We start from the raw sequence: 10482 nt of genomic DNA, 5'->3' as shown, positions 1-10482 counted from the left end.
TGCACCCCACACATTTCTTTTTAAGAGAATCTCAGGAGGTGAGGTGCTGGGGCTCAGGGGTCAACCTCAGGAGGAATTCCAGTTCATGCCAAGAGTCACGTAGAGGACCATGAGGACTAAAGGAACCACTCACACTATACCACTTTTATAGAATCCCTCCCCTAGGGTCAGCCATGAGTGACCACAGGTTGGCAGCCCTCACATCCTCCGAGGAGGTCTCAGGGAATTTAAGGCTGTCACATGAGAGGACAGGTATCGTTAGGAGATGGGAAGTCAGTGTGAGGACCTGGAGAGAGGACATTAATAATGAAGAGAGGGAAGAAATACAGGTCTTCCTAGGAGCCTGACTGAGGACAGGTGCAGCCAGCCATCAGAAGGCCTCAATTTCCAGTCACAGCTTTCTGTCCTGAGAGACAACGGGTAGATGTGGTAAGTTAAGCAACCTCTGCTTTCTTCTATTGGGTCTCAGAGAGTTGTGGGCCTTACTCTGAGGACATGTCCTCAGGTAAATAGATAGGAGCTGCAAGACCTCCCAACAGTTCCCAGAGGACCCCTGGTCATTTCCCCAGAGGAGCTTCAGGTAACCCTTGATGTGGCAGGGAGGATAGTTCTTTCATACCTGGGTCAGCTACTCTGTGCAGACTGATTTCCCTGGGCCTTTGTCCTTCCAATCCTCCATGATAAAGGGAATTGAAGTTAGGCTTCAAACCAAGTGGCGTGCTCCTCCCCTAAAGTCCTTGCTAGGCAAGTTTACCTTTGATGTTTCTGCACATGTATGACTGCCCCTTTCACTTTTTGGGAAGAAAATTGCTCACTAAAAGCCAGACAATAGTCCAAGCTGGAGACCTTCATTAGAAGGCTCCCACCAAGAGAAACGACAGCTCTTGGCTCGGGGAGCCTGCCTCCATATGACAGGGATAGAATAGCATAGGATACAGGTAGCTGTCCCAGGTGATTCTGTGGAAAAGAATCCACGTGCAATGCAGGAGATGAAGGTTTGATCGCTGTTCTGAAATATCTCCTGGAGGAGGAAGTGGCTACCCATTCCAGTATTCCTGCCTGGAGAATCCCATGGACAGAGAGCCTGGAGTGCTGCAGTTCATGGGGTTGCAAAGAGTCAGACATGAATGAGGGCTTGAGCACAGACAGACAGACTGGTAGATCTAGAAGTCTAGGAGGGGAATAGAGGTAGAGAAACATAGGAACAATTGGTAGACCATTGTAAGTTAACATCGTTCAAGAAAGGCATCATAATGTAGTGGAAGAAGGCAGGTTTGTTTAAATATAAAGGCATAAATAATACATGAGATGTTCCCCAGGCCTTTAGGTAAAAGAGGAATGTCACGACCCTTCTATCCATTTGAAGAAGTTCTACAATAATCCAAGTTTGACCTCATAAGGTCAGACACTCTCCTGCTCCAAATGAATTGGGAGGCAGTGATGTAAGCCTGACCTGTACTCAAAGAAGGCAGTCTTTCCTAGTCCTCCACTTTCCATTGACTATAGAATGTATTCCACTTAATCCTCCAGGCAGAGCTCCAACACCTGACTGCTTGCATCTCTTACAAGCATCCTATATACATTAATCTATTTCTTGCCTAACACTTTGCCTCTTGCTGAATTCCTTCTGTGCTGAGACACAAACAACCTGAGCTGCCCTAAGTCCAGCTACCAGGTGAGTGATTCTAATTAAAAAACCACGGTTCAAGTTCCAATCTGGATTTTTGGGGGGTTGGAGTCCTGGCCATGTGGATTTGAGTCAAAACCTGGTGTGATAGGTTTGGAAGTCTCCATGCCACCCCTTCGAAAATTTAAACTACGGCCTGTTAAACTGGCTCATAGGGGTAGTATGAAAGTCACTTTCTTCTGCATGTCTCTGCACATAGACTCCCAATATCTTTGCCTTTGGGTGTCCAAATCCAGACACTGTATGCCATGAATGCCTCCACTTTGTGTTTATAAAATTCAAGCTGAGAGTGTCTAAAGGATAAGGTGAGAATGGACAAAAAAAGAAAAGAAAAGAAATTGAGCTAAACATTTTCTGGCTACCTTCTGAAATATGGCTGTCCTGGTGCTTCAGATGGTAAAGAATCTACCTGAAATGGCAGGAGATCGGGGTTCGATCCCTGGATTGGGAAGCTCCCCTGAAGTTGGGAATGGCAACCCACTTCAGTATTCCTACCCAGAGAATCCCATGGACAGGGATCCGGAGGGCTACAATCCATGGGGCCACAATGAGTCAGACATGACTTAGAGACTGAACAACAACAGCAATCTTCTAAACCTTCTTCTACTTTACCACTTCTTGCTGCAACTAGTGAAGCCCATGCGTCCTAGAGCCTGTGCTCCACAGTAAGAGAAGCCACCACAATGAGAAGCCAGTGCACCCCAATGAAGGGTAGCCCCTGCTCCTCGAAACTAGAGAACACACACGCAGCAGAAAGAGCCAGCCCAACCAAAATGAAATACATAAATAATTTCTTAAAAAAAAATACTCAGGGAAGCCACAACGTCCCCTGGGGTGAGAACTGAACCACATTCTGCCCAGCAAGATCACAGGTGAGGGATGCCACAGCCATGAAAAATCCATAAGGGAATTCAGTGACACCAAAAGCCCCTTATGAGCATTCGTCATTTCCTTTTCAGATGGGTAACTGACTGTCCATTGCTGAAGACTTGCCCTTAGGATTCCAGCGAGGTCCCTTATGTCCAAGTCTTCCTTGCCTTTAGGAAAAACTCTGAACTTTGAAAGACTTGCCAGGTAGACTCTGCTGGCTTGGCAATGCTTAATTTGCCTACAAAAGCCCTTCCCCTTCTCCAGATGGTACTAACCATCAGCCAGCCACTGAGCCCTGTTCACAGGAACTCTTTTTGGACAAAAGAAGGAGCCTCTTGGACCACAGACCTCTTCTTCATTTGTACTCAGCATTGAACACCACTATTCCCGGCCCTCATCTAACCTGGGGCTCTAGAACTCCTTAAACTCTATCCACCTCAGGAAGTCATAGGGCCCACCAGACTTCCATAAGAATCCAAGTTCCCCTCTCCATGCAGGATCTCAGTTGGATAAAACAAGATTAGGGAAAATTCTCAGATGACCCCAAAAAATATCTAGACAAGTTTAGACATCTATGACTTTTGAATTAATCCAGAAGGACATTTATATCATCCTTGCTCAGACACTCTCTCAGGCAGAAAGGACAACTCTATACAGATTCTGCACTCAGCTGGGAGACAGTTATCACATGGCAAAGTCCCAACCATTTCCCATGGGAACGATGGCTGTTCCCTGCTCAGAATCTAATTGGGAGTATAATACTTGAGCCAGGTTAGCAGCCAGGGATGCTTTGTCTTCCTCTTCCCCACCTGAACACTGGTGGTCAGAGCACACCCAGAGAGGCTCCCTGTTCTGGCCAATGACCACCACTAGGTTTCCAGCCATGTCAGGACCAAGCAAGACAAAGTGCCAGCAAGGGGTGTCACAGGTGCACCAAGACCTAAACGGTGACTACTGTAACCCAGGGTTCATGATGCCATATTTATAAAAAATAGCACTGTGGTTTCTGTCGTTCTTCCCACTCCATGGATTTTGCGTGGGTACTTATGGGTAACTGCCTGCACACTAGGAGAAAAGTTATATAACCTAAAGCTGTCCATCAACTTGTCAGTCAAATGACACAGGACACACATGACCCTACCACATGGCAGGACCACTTCTGGTTTCCAGACAGCCTGCTCTCCTCCTTCTCAGGAGTGTAATTTTGCTCTGCTTCATAAAACTGCTACTTAAAACTGCTCTGTTTCTCCAATAAATTCTTTCTCTTTGGGAGGACAAAAACAGGAAATCAGTGTTCTGCTGGTGAAAATATGGATCACATATTTATTACTGTTCATCAGGTTCCAGTTAAAGTTTTTATATTTTATAACACAAATTTAGAAACTTTTGATTGCTGTGTGATCTAGAACAAGAAAACACAGCAATGGAAGAGGGATTTTCATGCAAATTTGAAGAGACTCTGAGGTAAAATAACTTAGGTCAAGTAAAAAAGAAAAGAAAAAGTCAATTTTGGTAAGTTTTTGGTGAAATTCTTTTAATACTCCTTTTTAGTAAAAGTATTTCCTGAGTTTATTCAAGATTGTGGGAGAAATTACATAGTAATAAAGTAGACAACTTTATCATTGTCACTCTTATTTCCAACCAGTAATTGAGTACTCCTTGGAATGCTCCATGGCAGAACTGGGGATGGTAATAAAAAGAAGCCTGAGCCACTGTCCATAGAAGTTAACTGTCTATAAGTTGCTGCCATATCAAGCAGATGGGGAGATACCCTTTGAGACCTAAACATGTGACAAGTTGAAACCAGGGATGAGAACGAGAGGAGGTTGCAGATTAGAGCAAGTCAAAAGTAAATGCTTTGAGGCGAGGCATGTGGGTGCTTTGGAACACTGCAGTTCCCTTGAGGATGTAATTTGAAGTTACGTGGGTTGGTGGGCTAAATGAGGCTGAGTGAATTGAGGGCAGTGGGTGACCCTGAAATGGGGGGTTTAAGTTGAGAAGTTGAAGAACGGAATGGAAGATTACCCTTGATTCTTACTTTGAGACTGTGGGTAAAACAGAGAGACTCTCCACCTCGGACAGGAATAAAATGGGTTCTGTGCTCCTGCCCTAGTATGGAGAAATACAGTGCACGAACTGGGGATTTAACCCCACTGCCTCCAGGGTGTTTGCCGGAAAGAAGGATGGTATTTCCTTGAACTGAGATATCTAATACTCACTGTAAAGCAGTCTCCACATTGGGGTCAGAGGCCACTATGTTACAGAAATGTTCTACTACATATTTTAAGCATAATTTGGGGGAACTTCAAATGAAAGCTACACTTTTGGTGCTGGTAAAATTAATGAAAATGGGGGGTGTTGGTATGGATGAAAAGGCAACTGGAAGGGAAGATCTTTGTCCTTGACACAAATTCTAGAAGTTCTGAGTAGCATCCAGGCAGGGGAGATTCCTCTACATTCAAATGGCATATTTACAAATGGGGAAATTTTATTTAGTTTTACTAAGCAGAACTGTGTTCATTCTGAAAGTGCCACATATTTCTGATATCTCATGCAACTAAAAAAAACAAAATTCACAAACTATGGTCTGTAGTCATTATCAGAGGAATAAATGTCATTCTTTGAAATCCATTTTTGCAAGAGCTTTAGATCCTCTACATAGAAAACCCTAAAGACTCCACCAGAAAATTACTATAACTAATCAAGGAATACAGTAAAGTTGCAGGATATAAAATCAACACACAGAAATCCCTTGATTTCTATACACTAATTCCTATACACTAATAATGAGAAAATAGAAAGAGAAATTCAGGAAACAATTCCATTCACCATTGCAACGAAAAGAATAAAATACTTAGGAATATATCTACATAAAGAAACTAAAGACCTATATATAGAAAACTATTAAACACTGGTAAAAGAAATAAAAGAGGACACTAATAGATGGAGAAATATACCATGTTCATGGATTGGAAGAATCAATACAGTGAAAATGAGTATACTACCCAAAGCAATTTATAGATTCAATGCAATCCCTATCAAGCTACCAACGGTATTCTTCATAGAGCTAGAACAAATAATTTCACAATTTGTATGGAAATACAAAAAACCTCGAAGAGCCAAAGCTATCTTGAGAAAGAAGAATGGAACTGGAGGAATCAACCTGCCTGACTTCAGGCTCTACTACAAAGCCACAGTCATTAAGACAGTATGGTACTGGCACAAAGACATAAATATAGATCAATGGAACAAAATAGAAAGCCCAGAGATAAATCCACGCACATATGGACAACTTATCTTTGACGAAGGAGGCAAGAATATACAATGGATTAAAGACAATCTCTTTAACAAGTGCTGCTGGGAAAACTGGTCAACCACTTGTAAAAGAATGAAACTAGAGCACTTTCTAACACCATACACAAAAATAAACTCAAAATGGATCAAAGATCTAAACTTAAGACCAGAAACTATAAAACTCCTGGAGGAGAACATAGACAAAACACTCTCCGACATACATCACAGCAGGATCCTCTATGACCCACCTCACAGAATATTGGAAATAAAAGCAAAAATAAACAAATGGGACCTAATTAAACTTAAAAGCTTCTGCACAACAAGGAAACTATAAGCAACGTGAAAAGACAGCCTTCAGAATGGGAGAAAATAATAGCAAATGAAGCAACTGACAAACAACTAATCTCAAAAATATACAAGCAACTCCTACAGCTCAATTCCAGAAAAATAAATGACCCAATCAAAAAATGGGCCAAAGAACTAAATAGACATTTCTCCAAAGAAGACATACAGATGGCTAACAAACACATGAAAAGATGCTCAACATCACTCATTATCAGAGAAATGCAAATCAAAACCACTATGAAGTACCATTTCACGCCAGTCAGAATGGCTGCGATCCAAAAGTCTACAAGCAATAAATGCTGGAGAGGGTGTGGAGAAAAGGGAACCCTCTTACACTGCTGGTGGGAATGCAAACTAGTACGGCCACTATGGAGAACAGTGTGGAGATTCCTTAAAAAACTGGAAATAGAACTGCCTTATGATCCAGCAATCCCACTGCTGGGCATACACACCGAGGAAACCATAAGTGAAAGAGACACATGTACCCCAATGTTCATCAGAGCACTGTTTATAATAGCCAGGACATGGAAGCAACCTAGATGTCCATCAGCAGATGAATGGATAAGAAAGCGGTGGTACATGTACACAATTGAATATTACTCAGCCATTAAAAAGAATACATTTGAATCAGTTCTAATGAGGTGGATGAAACTGGAGCCTATTATACAGAGTGAAGTAAGCCAGAAAGAAAAACACCAATACAGTATACTAACGCATATATATAGAATTTAGAAAGATGGTAACAATAACCCTGTATACGAGACAGCAAAAGAGACACTGATGTATAGAACAGTCTTTTGGACTCTGTGGGAGAGGGAGAGGGAGATGGTGGGATGATTTGGGAGAATGGCATTGAAATATGTATATCATATATGAAATGAGTCACCAGTCCAGGTTCGATGCACGATACTAGATGTTTGGGGCTGGTGCACTGGGATGACCCAGAAGGATGGTATTGGGAGGGAGGAGGGAGGAGGGTTCAGGATGGGGAACACATGTATACCTGTGGCAGATTCATTTTGATATATGGCAAAACCAATACAATATTGTAAAGTTAAATAAAATAATATTTAAAAAAATCACATATATTACAATAGTTCTACAAAATACGGTTTAGAACACTCACTTTGCAGATTACAAATTTGGTAATATTCTCAAGTTCATAAGACTTGTGACAGAGCTGGAAATAGACATTTGGTCTGCATCTGTCGAGAGGCCACACTGTTCCACTCTTCCCAGCCTGAGGCAGACCTAGTGTCCTTCAGTTCTCCTGTCATCTCCCTACTCCAAACTGTATTTCAGAGGCTTCTGTTTCAAGACAGCGGTGTAGGAGGATGTCTGTTCATCTCCTCCTGCACCATAACTGCAACTAGCTGTTGAACAACTATCAACAGGAGGACGCTGGAACACACCACAAATGATACCCCAAATTCAAAGAATAAGTGGAAGTCGCAACAAGATAATAGGAGGGGTACAATCACAATGAATTCAAATCCCATACCCTCTGAGTAGGTAACTGGAGAACAAAAATACCAAAGAAGTTCTCCCACGATTGTGAAAGCTCTGCACCTCACATCAAGGAACGCAGCCTGTGGTTCTGACAAAGGGACTTGGAATTCCCTGGTCATCTGACCTTCAAGGGCAATGGGATTTGATTATAGGACTCCCACAGAAGTAGGGGAAACAGGCACACCACTCTTGGAGGGCACAAACAAATCTCGCATGCACCAAGACCCAGAGAAAAGGAGCATTTACTCCACAGGAGACTGAATCAAACCTACCTCCAAGTGTTCGAAAGTCTCCTGTGGATTCATGGGTCAGCTGGGGCTCAACACAGGGATGGGGGCACTGGCAGAAGCAGTCCTAGAGGTCCTCCTTGTAGTAAGCCTTCCTACAGGTCAGCATTAACTCTGCCATAGAGACCACAGACCCATAATTCAAAGAGAGGCAAGCACTCTAATGTTCACTGCAGAACTGTTTACAACAACCAGCACATGGAAGAAACGTGGATGTACATCGACAGATGCAAGTATAAAGAAGCTGTGGAAGGCACATTCAATGGAATATTGCTCTTGTTATTTTGTCACTAAGTTGTATGTGATTCTTCTGAGACCCCAAGGACTGTAGCTCACCAGAATGCTCTGTCCTTGGGATTTCCCAGGTAAAAATACTGGGGTGTGTTGCCATTTCCTTCTTCAGGGAGTCTTCCTGACCTAGAGATTGGTCACAGTTCCTGCCTTGGCAGGCAGATTACTTACCATTGACTCACAAGGGTAACCCAGTGGAATATTACTCAGTCATAAAAATGAACAAAATTGTGTCATTGTTAGAGAGATGGATGGACCTAGAGAGTGTTATACCGAGAAGGAAGTCAGAAAGAGAAAAACAAAGATTGAAAATTAATGTATATATGTGGGAACAAGAAGAACGGCACAGGTCACCCTATTTGCAAAGCAGAAATAAAGACAGTGATATAGAGAACTAATGTATGGTACCAAGGGGGAAAGGGTAAGGGTGGGAGGAATTAAAATATTGGGATTGACACATACACACTATTGATACTATGTATAAACTAGACAACTGTTGGGAATATACTGTATAGCACAGGGAACTCTCCTTAATTCACTGGGATGCCCTCAATGCGAGGGAAATCCAAAGTGAGAGGATATATGTATATGTATGTCTGATTATTTTTAGCATGGAATAGAAGTTAACACAACATTGTAAAGCAACATACTGCAAGAAATATTTGCTGCCATTGACTCAAAACAGTGACTGTAAATGTACTTTTATTTAAACATTCCATGGTTTTCCAAAGAACAATGCAAAGTAAATCAGATTTTTCCTTCACAGGCTGTTATTTCACACAGTGTTTTTTTATGTTAACATGTATCTTTCAAAATGTAAATGTCATACAAAGGAAACTAGGATTAATAACTTTTTAAATTTCTCTTCTTTACTGTAATTGTTTTTACTTTCCTAGTTAGTATGGGAGAGCAAAACATGCCATCTCAAACTGTCTCTTTTGATACACAGATTATTCTAACTGAAAACAATCAAGGCCAAAATACTCAGAAAGGAACATGACCTTTGGCCTAACTGCTGAAAGAACTTAGGCAAAGGTCCTGTTTCCTGAAGAGAACTATGACCAGAGATAGCTGCAAAGATTATGGGCAAGGTGTGGTGGCGAAATCTTGGCAGGGCCTAGAGATGAGAGTCCACTCTGTGGCCCGGGGTCTCTGCCTGGCACAGAAAACATTCTTTTACCAACATTCCCTTTCCCATCTCCATGTGAACTTCCTTCTTATTATTTCAGGTCCCAAAGAACTACCATTAAAATTTTCTTTTCTCTTTGGCTCTGGGCTTTGGCCATGTTGATGAGCTATTTAGTTTTCCTGGGTCTCTCTCATGTCTATGTGTTATTATACATTTATTTTATCTTATTAATCTGTCTCACATCAGTTTAATTCTTCGACCACCTGCAAAAACCCAGAAGGGCAGAGGGAAGTATCATGCTCCTCCATATTAGCTACATCTCACATATTTCTCTCTGTGTTCAAAATCCCTAATGAGGTATTCAGTAACAAACTAATGGCTACGAATGTCATTAAGGATTTTACTTATATTGATATAATTACATATTTCTTTATGCTTTTCTAATTTTTATTTATTTATTTACTGAGCATTACCCCGCCCAATATAGCAAGAGCCAGGTTTCCTCATAGCCAGTCCCTCCCATCAACAAGCTTCCAAAAGCCTCTTAAACTCATTTTTTCAGAGGGGAGACAGAAGAACTACAATGCCCTATTCTCTAGAATGAAAACCACAGTCACACGAAGCTAACCTAAATGATCACATGGATCACACCTTTGTGTAACTCAAAAGCTACAGGCCAGGCTTTGCATGGCCACCCAAGGTGGATGGCTCCTGGTGGAGAATTCTAACAAAATGCAGTCCACTGGAGAGGAGAATAGCAAATCACTTCACTATCCTTGCCTCGAGAACCCCATGAACATCATGAAAAGGCAAAAAATATGATACCAAGAGATCATACCAGGGGGAGATACCTGCGCACCCCAGGTCAGTAGATGTCTAATATGCTATTGGGGAAGAGCCCAGAAACAGCTCCACAAAGAATGAAGAGACTGGGCCAAGTCAAAACGACACTTAGTTGTGTATGTGTCTGGTGGTAAAAGTAAAGTCTGATGCTGTAAAGAATAGTACTACATAGGAACCTTGAATGTTAGGTCCATGAATCAATGGAAATTGGTCAAGCAGGCGATGGC

The sequence above is a fragment of the Bos indicus genome, chromosome X, assembly GCF_029378745.1.
Source record: "Bos indicus isolate NIAB-ARS_2022 breed Sahiwal x Tharparkar chromosome X, NIAB-ARS_B.indTharparkar_mat_pri_1.0, whole genome shotgun sequence".
NCBI classification, from domain to species: Eukaryota; Metazoa; Chordata; class Mammalia; order Artiodactyla; family Bovidae; genus Bos; species Bos indicus.
This window is presented reverse-complemented; position numbering follows the sequence as displayed.